The sequence below is a fragment of the Manis javanica genome, chromosome 13 (assembly GCF_040802235.1).
Source record: "Manis javanica isolate MJ-LG chromosome 13, MJ_LKY, whole genome shotgun sequence".
NCBI classification, from domain to species: Eukaryota; Metazoa; Chordata; class Mammalia; order Pholidota; family Manidae; genus Manis; species Manis javanica.
The window spans coordinates 37,159,736-37,173,506 of NC_133168.1; positions in this window are offsets into that span (position 1 = coordinate 37,159,736).

The following is a 13,771-nucleotide window of genomic DNA, read 5'->3' on the forward strand; positions in this document are numbered from 1 at the left end:
CCAGTAAGGCAGCCTGCAGTTTTATTGGCAAATACTATTTGAAAAAGTCTGAAAATACAATTTATACATCAAACAATGTAAATATGCAGCAGAGTTGCCTTCCAAGGAATCCCTTAGTATACCCTTTAATGATGTTTGCTAAATTTTATATACATTCTTTAATTTTCTTTCCTTTAATACCTGAACAGTTGACTAACTAAGTTCAATGAGCACATGATTCTCCACTTCTGTCACATCAAATGACTTTTTATGTATGTTTCAGTAGTTGAAGTTTTAGGAGACATATACATTCATAGTGCTTTCACATTTAAATTTTTCATTCTGTTAGGAATTTAAAATTTCAAATAATTGTGCTGGCAAGCTCTGCTGTACAGCCCTATCAGAACTAAAATGTTGATTGGGGCAACCCACCGATAGGTAATTTGGAATGCTCAGTAGTTAATGCACAAACATTTTAATTTGGAAACAGTAGGCAGTTTAGGAAATTCAATGTCTAATGCTCAGAAGTGCCTGTTGTTTAAAAATAGAATGTTTTAAATCTGTTGAAAACTTTTCGAGGGATCCCTCTTGTTGCCTTTCAGTTATGGTTAACATGTTTTTTAAAGCCATTATCTAAACATGGCAAAATTTAATACACTTTTTAGAGTTTCAACATGACTCAATATTTTCTGAGCATGCCATATTTTAAATTGTTTTATTTAAAGTTTTCCAAATTGTTGCTATGGTATAGAAATGTAATTGATTTTATATATTAATCACATCTAACAACTTTGTAGATTAATTCCAATTTGTAGATGATGTGGGGTTTTCTTAGAATAGAACACTATTAACTGAATAATGGCATTCACTTCAAATCTTTATTTCTTTTTCTTGTCTTACTACATTATATAGGATCTCCTACAACATTGATTAGAAATACTAATAGCTTTAAGCTCCAAATGCACCCTTCATCAACCTACTTTGTGATATTGGTACTGTGGACCCTGTAAACACTTCTCTTTTACCAGGTGGCATGGTAAGCTTTGTCAGTAGAAGGCCTTAGAGGGACACTGATGAAAGAAGAAGAGATTCTCATTCTATTCTAGTGTGCTTTTCTTCCTTTTTGCTCCTGTGATGCTCAGTCACCGAAGAAGACTTACTGGGGCTCACCGCCGGTGTAGTTTCAGTGGTTCCCCTGCAGGGAACTTCATGGTAAGTTTCCGAGGCATCTCCAATCAGTTCCCAGCAAGTTCACTGGCACTTCCATGGGCATACTCCGTCATTACATTTTTTTTCATTGGTTGCTTTAAGAGTTAAAATAGCGTTTTGAAGTTCATCTACTTTGAAGCATATCACATATAAACTGCACTTTCTTTTTCAGCACTTGAAATGTGGCTAGTGCCATGGAGAAACAGCTTTTAATTTTAGTTTATTTTAAGTTAAAGTTAAAAATTCGTAACTTATTCAGTTATCAGAAAACCAAAGTATATTTGGAACAACTTGGATATAGGGATCTTTATTTTACCATACATTTTATGAAGCCTAAAATAGATCAAGTATTTCCTATCAAAAGTTAGCCTTTGAGTCAAGATATAAAATCCACATTTGGTTTCAAAGATTTCAAAAGCTTTACTTTTTAATATGGCTGTTAGAAAACTGTAAATTACATATGTGGCATTATTTTTCTATTTGGCAACTCTGGTATAAGAAACAATATGGTGTACTTCCATTTTCTCCCTCTCTGCCTTCGTGCTGCTGTTATCATATATTTTACTTCTAAGTTTGTTATAAACTCAATATATATTTTTAAATTTTGCCTTAAATAGTCAATTACTTTTAAAAGGTTTAAAAATTTTTAATTTTAGGTATTTACCTACATTGTTATCTTTTCTAGTGCTCTTCGATTCTTTGTATAGATCTAGATTTCTCTGGTATCATTTTCCTTCTGCATGAAGAACTTCAATACTTTTTTATTATAAGTTTGCTGATAATAAATTCTGTCAGCTTTTGTATGCCTGAATAAGTCTTTATTTCACCTTAATATTTTGAAAGTAATTATATGGGTGTAGATTTAATACACTTTGTTTTTATAAGGTACTGCTACACTGTCTTGTGGCTTGCGTTGTTTCTGACAAGAATTGTGCTATCATTCTTACCTTTGTGCCTTTGGATGAAATGTTAATTTTTTTCTTCATTGATTTTAAGCAGTTTGATTATGATGTACCTTGGTGTGCCTTTTCTCACGTTTCTTGTGTAGTTTGCTGCACTTTTTGGACTTGTGAGTTTATAGTTTCATCAAATTTGGAAACCTTTCAACCATAATTTTTCGAATATTTTTTCAATCTGATTCAATTTATATCAGGGCCACTCAAAATATAGCTTACTGACACTGTTCATTTTTTTTTCTCTGTTTCATTTTGGATAGTTTTCCTTGCTTTGCCTCAAGTTTACTAATATCTTCCACTGTGTAGTCTGCTCTTATTCCATTAGTGGATTTTTCTTAGTAGATCTTGGATATTTTACCTCTAGTACTATTTGGGTCTGCTCTACATCTTCCATATTCATGTCTTGCTCAAGCTTTTCACTACTGTTTTGAACACAATAAGTATAATTACAGATATTTTATTGCCTTTGTTTAATTCTAATTCTTATCTAATTCTAAATCTTGGTTTGTTTCTTTTTATTGAGTTTTCTCATTATGACTTGTATTTTCTATTTGCATGCTTTTAAGTGTCTGATAATTTTTTATTGGATAACAGGCATTATGAATTTTACTTTTTTAGCTACTAAAATAGAATATCCTATATGTATTTCTGGGCTTTGTTACAGGATACAAGTTACGTGGACAAAATCTGACCCTTTATAGGCTTACTTTTAAACTTTTTAAGGCAGGCACAGAACAGCCTATATTATTACTACTAAGGCAATACCATTATGAGTACTCTGCTACTCTCAAAAACAAGGGTTTCCACTTTAGCTGGTGGACTCAAACTATTCTTGGCCATGTATGAGCTCCAAGAATTGTTTCTCTTTGTTCTTTCAGATGGTTCTTTCCATGGCCTTGGGTAGTGGTCACATGTGGTCACTGATATTCAGCTGCAGATCTGAAGCTTTCTGTGCCTCTGTCACCTTGGTGCTCTACCCTGTCAAATCTGGTTGTCTTACCTTTCCTGGCTTTACATCTCTTCTTTCCTCAGCTCAGAAAGACTTCTAGGCTTCACCTCGGTTCCCCCTTTATGCCCTATAGCCTTTAAATTCTCTAGGCAGTAAAGTAAGCAATCATAGGGCCCAACTAATTTATTGCTTCTGTTTCACAAATTACTGTCCTTCATTCTCTGATGTCCAATATCTAGAAACTGTCATTTCATATTTTTGTCTGATTTTTTAGTTGTTTTGGTAGGAGAGTAAATCTTGTCCCTATTCCTCCATTTTGGCCTGAATGAAAGATGGCATACTAATTCATAATGTTCTTTTTAAAATCCCTCTTGTATATTATTTTCTTCCCTTTTATCATTTCTAGTGTTGTTTTCTTGTACCTTTATTCTTTTATATTGATGAATCTTCACAAATTCAGTTTTATTGATTCTGTTTTCTATGTTTGTGTTTCATTAGTTTCTGCTCTTATTTATGTAATTGCTGATCTTTTATTTCCTTTGGATTTATTCTATATTTCTTATCCTAATTTCTTAGGGCTGCTTAACACATTTATCATAAAACTTTTTTCTAAGAAAAGCATTTTTGAGGCTAACAATTTAATTAGAATTACTTCAGCTGTATTCCGTAAGTTTTGATATGTAGTTTTTTCTTATCATTCAGCTCTAAACACTTTTAAACTTCTGTTATGACCTATGAATCATTTAGAAGTATGTTTTTAAATCTTCAAACTTTTAACATCCTATGCCATTAATTTCTAAATTATGATGTGATTATATGTAGTTTCAAAGTTGGTAAAATGTGTTTTATGGCCTAGCATTTGCTGTTTTAGTGAAAAATTCCATGCATGCCAGAAAAGAATGTGTGTTATATTAACTGATTAACATCTTTTATATTTTTCCTGTCATTTTAACTTCCCAGTCTCTGATAGAGATGTATTAAAATTTCCCAAGATGATAGTGGGTTTGTCCATTTCTTCCATGTAGTTCTGGTAATTTTTTATGTATTTAAATGCTATATTATTTTGTGTATACAAATGTAGAACTAATAGAGAGCATTTTTCAGTTTCTAATGAGAATTTGTACATCTATGTGCTAAAAGAACAGAACGAGCTATGATATTTACATCTTCAGATTACATAATAAATAAATTTAAATAAAGCAAACTAGTTGAAACCCAGCTGAAAATATTTCCCCTTTGTGGTGGGAACAACAGATTTCCTACTAAAGTCTGGTAGCCTTATGCCAAGATGAAAAATATGATCAAATTGAAAGGTCAGGCACAGCTTTCCATCATGAAATCTGTACCAGTGCACCAGAGGATGGCCACCATCCAAGCACACAGTCAGTAGACAGAATGGAAAACTTCAAAATTTTGGGTCTAGGATTTACTGATCCTTAAAAAAAAAGTGGCAGAGAATAGGTCAGTTTATAAGATATAATTAAAAGGAAAACAGAATTAACAACAATCAAGGTAATTTTGCCCTAAACATCTTTGCCACAAGCATTTTTACTGCATAGGTAATTGGCCATAAGGCAATTTTGCTAGAAAAGATAAAATAACTGGTTGACAGTTTGTTTTCATTTTTCCCAATTGACAAAGTTACCATTTGTGGGGAAATTGGAGCACTATGGCCAGGATACTCATCTACAGTATTCTGACTCCCACTTGTACCCAGTGTACAGCACATTGCTGGCTCATGCTCATGCTCATGCCCACTGCACAGGTGCAATGCTGCCTCATGCTTATATAATACCCCAGCCCACTGTGCAGGTGCATACTGATGTCACTGTTAGCAGTAAGCCTGTATTGTCTATGCTGTTATAAAAGGACATCTGCCAGGTACTTTTGTGCAATGCAGATATGAATTCAGCACTAAACCAGCCACCTTAAGAATAAATCCTGGGACTAAAGATGGTGGCATGAGATGAGACAGAGGCTTCCTTCTAAAACCACATGTAAGATGAAAATACAAGTAATACAACTAATCCTGAGACAGCAACAGGGAAGAGAACTGTGACAGACTGCACGCACCTGGAGAAAAAGAACAGACCTCACAGAACAGGGTAAAGTACCAAAACTGTGGCCTGGCGGGACCCAAACCCTTCCTCCACACCAGCTCACTGGCGGGAGGAAGAGAAATGGAGCAAGGAGGGAGTGGAGGCCTGTGACTGCTGAATACCTAATTCCAGAGATCTGCTCTGGGAACACAAACCTACATTTCATGGTGCTTTCATGACACTCTCATGATTACTGGGTTGGAGAGCTAAGACAGGCAGAATTCCTGGAGAAACTAAGACTGCAGCCACTTGTGGAAAGCAGTGATCCATATCCAGCTGCTCTGGGACAAAAATATACCTGTGTGCTTGGCGAACTGGCTCAGGCAGTGGAGACAGGCACAGCAGCCGGGAAGCAGGAAACATCTCTTTCTGCCCCCCAGGCACCAACACCACTACCCTGCAAGCCCTGACATTGCTTCAGGGGCTGAGCAGCTCCAGAGAGTAGAGCTTCTGGACACTAGAGGGTGCCATACACAAATATGTAGACCTGGTACAGAGTGAAATTAATATAACCCCTGAGAAAGATGACATTGACCTCATGACTCTGCATGAAAGGGAGTTCAAAATAAAAATCATTAACATGCTAATGGAGGTACAGAAATATATTCAAGAACTCAGGAATAAATTCCGATCAGAGATCCAATTGTTGAGGAACACAATGGAGGGTATTAAAAGCAGATTGGATACGGTGGAGGAGACAATAAATGAAATAGAAACTAGAGAAGAGGCATACAAAGGAGCTGAGTCACAGAGAGAAAAAATGATCTCTAAGAACAAAAGAATATTGAGAACTGTGTGACCAATCCAAACAGAACAATATTCACATTATAGGGGTACCAGAAGAAGAAGAGAGAGAAAGGGATAGAAAGTGTCTTTGAAGAGGTAATGGCTGAAAACTTCCCCAGTCTGGGGAAGGAGATAGTCTCTCAGCCCATGGAGACCCAAAGATCTCCCCACACAAGGGGCCCAAGGAAGACAACACCAAGACATATAGTAATTAAAATGGCAAAGATCAAGGATAAGGACAGACTACTAAAAGCAGCTAGAGAGAGAAATAAGATCACATACAAAGGAAAGCCCATCAGGCTAACACCAGACTTCTCAGCAGAAACCTTACAGGCCAGAAGGGAGTGGCATGATGTATTTAATGCAATGAAGCACAAGGGCCTGGAACCAAGATCACTTTATCCAGCAAGATTATCATTTAAATTTGAAAGAGGGATTAAACAATTTCCAGATAAGCAAAAGCTGAGAGAATTTAATTCCCACAAACCATCTCTAAAGTCTGTTTTGGAGCGATGGCTATAGATGGAAGTGTTCCAAAGGTTTAATATCTGTCAACAGAGGTAATAAAATCACAGCAAAGAAAGTAGAACAGCTAATTACTAAGCAAATGCAAAATTAAATTAACTATCCACAAAGTCAATCAAAGGATAAGGAAAGAGTACAGAATATGATACCTAATATATAAAGAATGGAGGAGGAAGAAAATGGAGGAGAAAAAGAAAAGAACCCTTACCTTGTATTTTTAATAGCATATTAAATGAGTTAAGTTAGACTCTTAGATAGTAAGAAAGTTAACCTTGAACCTTTGGTAACCACAAATCTAAAATCTGCAATGGCAATAAGTACATACCTATTGATAATCACCCTAAATGTAAATGGACTGAATGCATCAATCAAAAGACATAGAGTCACTGAATGGATAAAAAAACAAGACCCATGTATATGCTGCCTACAAGAGACTCACTTTAAACCCAAAGACATACACAGACTAAAAGTGAAGGGATGGAAAAAGATACTTCTTGCAACTACTAGAAAAAAGCAGGAGTTGCAGTACTTGTATCAGACAAAATAGACTTCAAACAAAGCAAGTCACAAGAGACAAAGAAGGGCATTACATAATGATTAAGGGGTCAATCCAACAAGAAGATATAACCATTAGAAATATCTATGCTCCCAACATAGGAGCACCTACATACATGAAACAAATACTAACTGAATTAAAAGGGGAAAAAGAATGCAATGCATTCATTCTAGGAGGCTTCAACACTCCAGTCACTCTGAAGGAAAGATCAACCAGCAGAAGATAAGGAGACAGAGGCACTGAACAGCACAATAGAATTGATGGGCCTAACAGACATCTACAGAACTCTACACCCAAAACCAGCAGAATACACATTCTTCTCAAGTGCACATGGAACATTTTCAAGAATAGATCATATACTAGGCCACAATAAGAGCCTCAGTAAATTCAAAAAGATTGAAATTGTTCCAAACAGTTTCTCAGACCACAAAGGTATGAAACTAGAAATAAATTACACAAAGAAAATGAAAAATCCCACAAACACATGGAGGCTTCACAACATGCTCCTAAATAACCAATGGCTCAATCACCAAATAAAAACAGAGATCAAGCAATGTATGGAGGCAAATGACAACAACAATTCAACACTACAAAATCTGTGGGATGCAGCCCAGGCCATGGTAAGAGGAAAGTATATTGCAATACAGGCCTACCTCAGGAAAGAAGAACAATCCCATAAAAGCAGTCTAAACTTACAATTAATGAAACTAGAAAAAGAAGAACAAATGTGGCTCTAAGTCAGTAGAAGGAGGGACATAATAAAGATTAGAGCAGAAATAAAATCGAGAAGAATAAAACAATAGAAAGAATCAATGAAAGCAAGAGCTGATTCTTTGAGAAGATAAACAAAATAGATAAACCCCTAGCCAGAATTATCAAGAAAAAAAGAGAATCTAAAAAAAAAGAGAATCTACACACATAAACAAAACCAGAAATGAGAAAAGAAAAATCACTATGGACCCAACAGAAATACAAAGAATTATTAGAGAATACTATGAAAAATTATATACCAACAAACTGGATAACCTAGAAAAAATGGACAACTTTCTAGAAAAATACAACCTGCCAAGGCTGACCAAGGAAGAAACAGAAAATCTGAACAGACCAATTACCAACAATGAAATCGAACTGGTAATCAAAAACTCCCTAAGAACAAAACTCTTGGACCTGATGGCTTCACTGCTGAATTTTATCAAACATTAAGTGAAGACCTAATACCCATCCTCCCTAAAGTTTTCCAAAGAGTAGAAAAAGAGGGAATGCTTCCAAACTCATTCTATGAGACCCCACATCACTCTAATACCAAAACCAGGCAAAGACACCACAAAAAGAAAATTACAGAGCAATATCCCTGATGAACATAGATGCAAAAATACTCAACAAAATATTAGCAAACCAAATTCAAAACTACATCAAAAAGATCATCCACCATGATCAAGTAGGATTTATTCCAAGGATGCAAGGATGGTATGACATTCGAAAATACATCAACATCATCTACCACATCAACAAAAAGAAGGACAAAAACCACATGATCATCTCCATAGATGCTGAAAAAGCATTCGACAGAATTCAACATCCACTCATGATAAAAACTCTCAACAAAATGGGTATAGAGGGCAAGTACCTCAACATAATAAAGGCCATATATAACAAACCCACAGCCAACATTATACTTAACAGCAAGAAGCTGAAAGCTTTTCCTTTAAGATCGGGAACAAGACAAGGATGCCCAGTGTCCCCACTTCTATTCAACATACTACTGGAGGTCCAAGACATGGCAGTTAGACAACACAAAGAAATAAAAGGCATCCAGATTGGCAAGGAAGAAGTTAAACTGTCCCTGTTTTCAGATGACATGATATTGTACATAAAAAACCCTAAAGAATCCACTCCAAAACTACTAGATCTAATATCTTAATTCAGCAAAGTGGCAGAATACAAAATTAATACAAAGAAATCTGTAGCATTCCTGTACACTAACAATGAACTAGCAGAGAGAGAAATCAGGGCAAATCCATTCACAGTTGCATCAAAAAGAATAAAATACCTAGGAATAAACCTAACCAAGGAAGTGAAAGACCTATACCCTGAAAACTTCAAGTCACTCTTAAGAGAAATTAAAGAAGATACCAATAAATGGAAACTCATCCCGTGCTCATGGATAGGAAGAATTAATGTTGTCAAAATGGCCATTCTGCCTAAAGTAATCTATAGATTCAGTACAATTCCTATCAAAATGCCAACAGCATTCTTCAACAAACTAGAGAAAATCATTCTAAAATTCATATGGAACCACAAAAGACCTCGACTAGCCAAAGCAATTCTAAGAAGGAAGAATAAAGCTGGGGACATACACTCCCCAACTTCAAGCTCTATTACAAAGCCACAGTAATCAAGACAGTTTGGTACTGGCACAAGAAGAGACTCATAGACCAATGGAACAGACTAGAGAGCCCTGATATTAACCCAACCATATATGGTCAATTAATATACAGTAAAGGAGCCATGGATATACAATGGGGAAATGACAGCCTTTCAACCACTGGTGTTGGCAAAACTGGACAGCTACGTGTAAGAGAATGAAATGATTATTGTTTAACACCATAAACAAAAGTAAATGGATTAAAGACTTGAATGTAAGTCATGAAACCATAAAATTCTTAGAAGAGAACATAGGCAAACATCTCCTGAATATAAGCATGAGCAACTTCTTCCTGAATCCATCTCCTCAAGCAAGGGAAACAAAAGCAAAAATGAACTCATGGGACTACATCAAACTAAAAGTTTCTGTACAGCAAAGGACACCATCAACAGAACAAAAAGACATCCTACTGTATGGGAGAATATATTTGTAAATGACATATCTGACAAGGGGTTAACATCCAAAATATATAAAGAACTTACATGCCTCAACACCCAAAAAGCAAATAACCCAATTAACAAATGGACGGGGGATATGAAGAGACAGTTCTCCAAGGAAGAAATTCAGATGGTCAACAGACACATGAAAAGATGCTCCACATCACTAATCATTAGGGAAATGCAAATCAAAACCACAATGAGATATCACCTCACACCAGTAACGATGGCCAGCATCAAAAAGACTAAGAACAATAAATGCTGGTGAGGATGCAGAGAAAGGGGAACCCTCCTACACTGCTGGTGGGAATGTAAGCTAGTTCAACCACTGTGGAAAGCAATATGGAGGTTTGTCAAAAAACTACAAATAGAAATACCATTTGACCCTGTAATCCCACTCTTGGAATTTACCCAAAGACTACAACTTCTCAGTTTTAAAAAGACATATGCACCCCTATGTTTATCGCAGCTCTTTTTACAATAGCCAAGATATGGAAGCAACCTAAGTGCCCATCAGTAGATGAATGGATAAGGTAGAAGTGGTACATATAAACAATGGAATACTATTCGTCCATAAGAAAGAAACAAATCCTACCATTTGCAACAACTTGGATGGAGCTGTTGGACATTATGCTCAGTGAAATAAGCCAGGTGGAGAAAGACAAATGCCAAATGATTTCCCTCATTTGTGGAGTATAACAATGAAGCATAACTGAAGGAAGAAAATAGCAGCAGACTCACAGACTCCAAGGGACTAGTGGTTGGAGGGTGGGTATGGAGGGAGGGAGAAGGAGATTGAGGGGTATTATGTTTAGTACACATGGTGTGGGGGATCACGGGGAAAACAGCGTAGCACAGAGAAGGCACATAGTGGATCTGTGGCATCTTGCTGCACTGATGGACAGTGACTGCATTGGGGTATGGGTGGGGACTTGATAATATGGTTAAATCTAGTAACACATTGTTTTTTCATGTGAAACCTTTGTAAGAGTGTATGTCAGTCATACCTTAATTAAAAAAAAAGAATCCTGGTATGAACCCTGTATCTAATGTTCCATTGTCATTTTTTTGTCTCTCCAAATCTAGTGTTAACCTGCCAGGGCAGGAGCCATACAATTGGTGTAGTTGACAGGATTTGCCACAGACTGAAAATATAGAGCAAGCTGCCCCCGTGGGTGGGGAAGTACCTGGGTATCCCCCAACGTACGTGTGGTCCAAAGTGGCAACCCTTCCAGAGGCATGGGCACCTCCCCAGGACTGGGGGAAGGTGGTGGTTATGCCTAAGAAGTGGAGAAGGCCCTCTATAAAAGGGAATCCATGGAGAAGCAGAGTGCCTGCATGGTGGGAACTGTGTGTTGGCTATTCCTCACAGTAAGGCTGTAGATGAGTTCTTCCAGAAGTATGCACTCCTACGAGAAGTGCAAGAAGCAAGCAGGGGCACGTGAGGTATGAGGTGCTCTGGAGAAGTGGTTATTGGAGGTGGAGATGGCGGCGCTCCATGCAGCTACAGGAGAGCCACCATCATCCCTTGAAGTGGCAGAGGATATATTGGAGGAAGAGCAGGGTTTTAAGGTAATGCCTGAGTCACCAAACCCTCATCTATTTGAATCCCACCTGGTTGTAGTAAAAAAGATAAAGAGGCAACAACTGCAGGTCCCTCCTGGAAAGGTGCAGCCCCCTCATCAAGTTGTGGAGCACTCCATGTTCTACCCCTATGCACAGGCAGAACTGGTGGATTTGGGTTCCTGGATTCAGCAGAAATCCTTGGAGCCCATATCACCCAGGCTCCTGTGCCTTTGGAATGTAGGGGTAGATGGATCCTGTCTGGGACAGATGGGAACGCTGGCTTCCCTCTGCCTTACAGCATCAATTGCAGAATGCATACCAGACCCAAGATAACCACTCACTCCTTGAATGGTTGATGGCCGCCCTCTATACCACATGGCCCAACCAAGATGACTTACCATCTTCCCCCACTAAGTGACATCCATACACAGAGCTTCAATAGGTATTACAGGAGTTGGGCATGAAGAATGCCATCTGTAACCTGGTGACACATGACCATATAAAGAACCATTCACTGTAGGGATAAGGGACATGTTATAGCAAACAGCTACCTTGTCCCTCTTTGGGCTCCTAGTGGCCATTCTTGCCCTCTATGTGGGGCCAGTCAGGAATACAGTCACCTGTACTGTGGCAAATTTGGGGGAGGCTAAAGCAATTCGGGTGCAGAAGGGACTGTGGACCACTATGAGAGGAAGGGATTAAAGGGCCCAGGTCACAAGGTCACAGGACCCAGATGTGGGTTGATTTGATAGAGGCAAGAACAGGTAAAAAGAAATTGGATTGGAAATCAAATAAAATCACTGAAGCTATGGTAACAACTGAAGCCAGGGCAGTGATTCTGGCTGCTGGTGAAGGTGAGGGCCAAAGAACAGGAGCTGGTGACAAAGCCACAGTCTTGGTGGTACACCTGCAAGGCATCCTGTGAGGGAATGAGCCAGCCTCATCTGGACCCTCACAGGAAACTGACTGGGCAATACATTTTGACTAAAGGGAGGGCTGAGGTATCCACCTTATGGGACTAGGTGGGGACCAGAGGCCACATGTTAAATTATCAATTCATTGGTCCCTTGTGTATATATGCGTCCTGACTCTGGTGGACACAGGGACCAAATGCTCACGATTCATGGCAACTCTGAGTTTCCCAGGGACTCCACTGTAGTTGGCAGATATGGGGTCAAGATCATCAGAGTGAAACAAGCCCAAACCCCATTGGGTATAGGGTGTCTACCCACAAAGAAGTATATCATATACAAATCTCCCATCACATATATTCTGGGGATAGATATCCTGCGAGGCCTATGGTTATTGACCACTGCAGGTGAGTCTAGACTGAGAATACATATAGTGAAGGCAGTTTTGAGGGGACATGCCAAGCACCTGGCTGTAACTTTGCCCATACCTTGGCATGTGACAAATAACAAGCAATACAAGTTGCCGGAGGACATAAAGAAATTGAAGAAACCCTCCAGGAACTAGAGAGGGCAAGGTTTAATAAGGCCCACCCATTGCCTTTTTAATTCCCTGGTGCGGCCAGTAAAAAAGCCAGACAGCTCCTGATATGACCATGGATTACAAGGAACTGAATAAAGTAATACCCCCTTTGCATGTTGCTGTCTTTTCTCTATTGCCACCCTAATGGATACCCTCAGTCATGAACTAGGGATGTTCCACTATGTGGATCTTGCTAATGCCTTCTTCTCTATTGATATAGATGAAGTCAAGAACAGTTTGCTTCCCATGGGAAGGGTCACAATGGACCTTTGCCATCCTTACCTAAGGGTACCTTCACAGTCCCACCATCTATCACAGGCCTGTAGACCAGGACTTGACTCAATGGGAGAAACTGCAAATGGTACAGCTGTACCATTATATTGATGTCATGGTTACTTCTTGATTCTCTTGCAGACCTAGAAGGCACAGCACCTAGACTGCTGTATTACCTACAGGAGAAAAGATGGGCCACAAATAGCAACAAAGTCCAGGGACCTGGCTTATCAGTCAAATTCTTGGTGGTTGTTTGGTCAGGTAAGACTAAAGTTATAAAAGAAACAGTGATAGATAAAAGTCTAGGCCTTTCATACCCCTATGACTGGAACACTATTCTAGAATTTTTGGTTGTTTCAGGCTTTTGGAGTTATTTTTTCCTTCCCTTGGCACAAATTCTGAAGCCCTTATACTATTTGGTATGAAAGGGTGTCAGGTGGGACTGGGATGAGACATGTGACCCTGCGTTTGCCACAGCAAATAGGCAGTCAAGGCCATGCAGGCCTTGAGTGTGATAGAC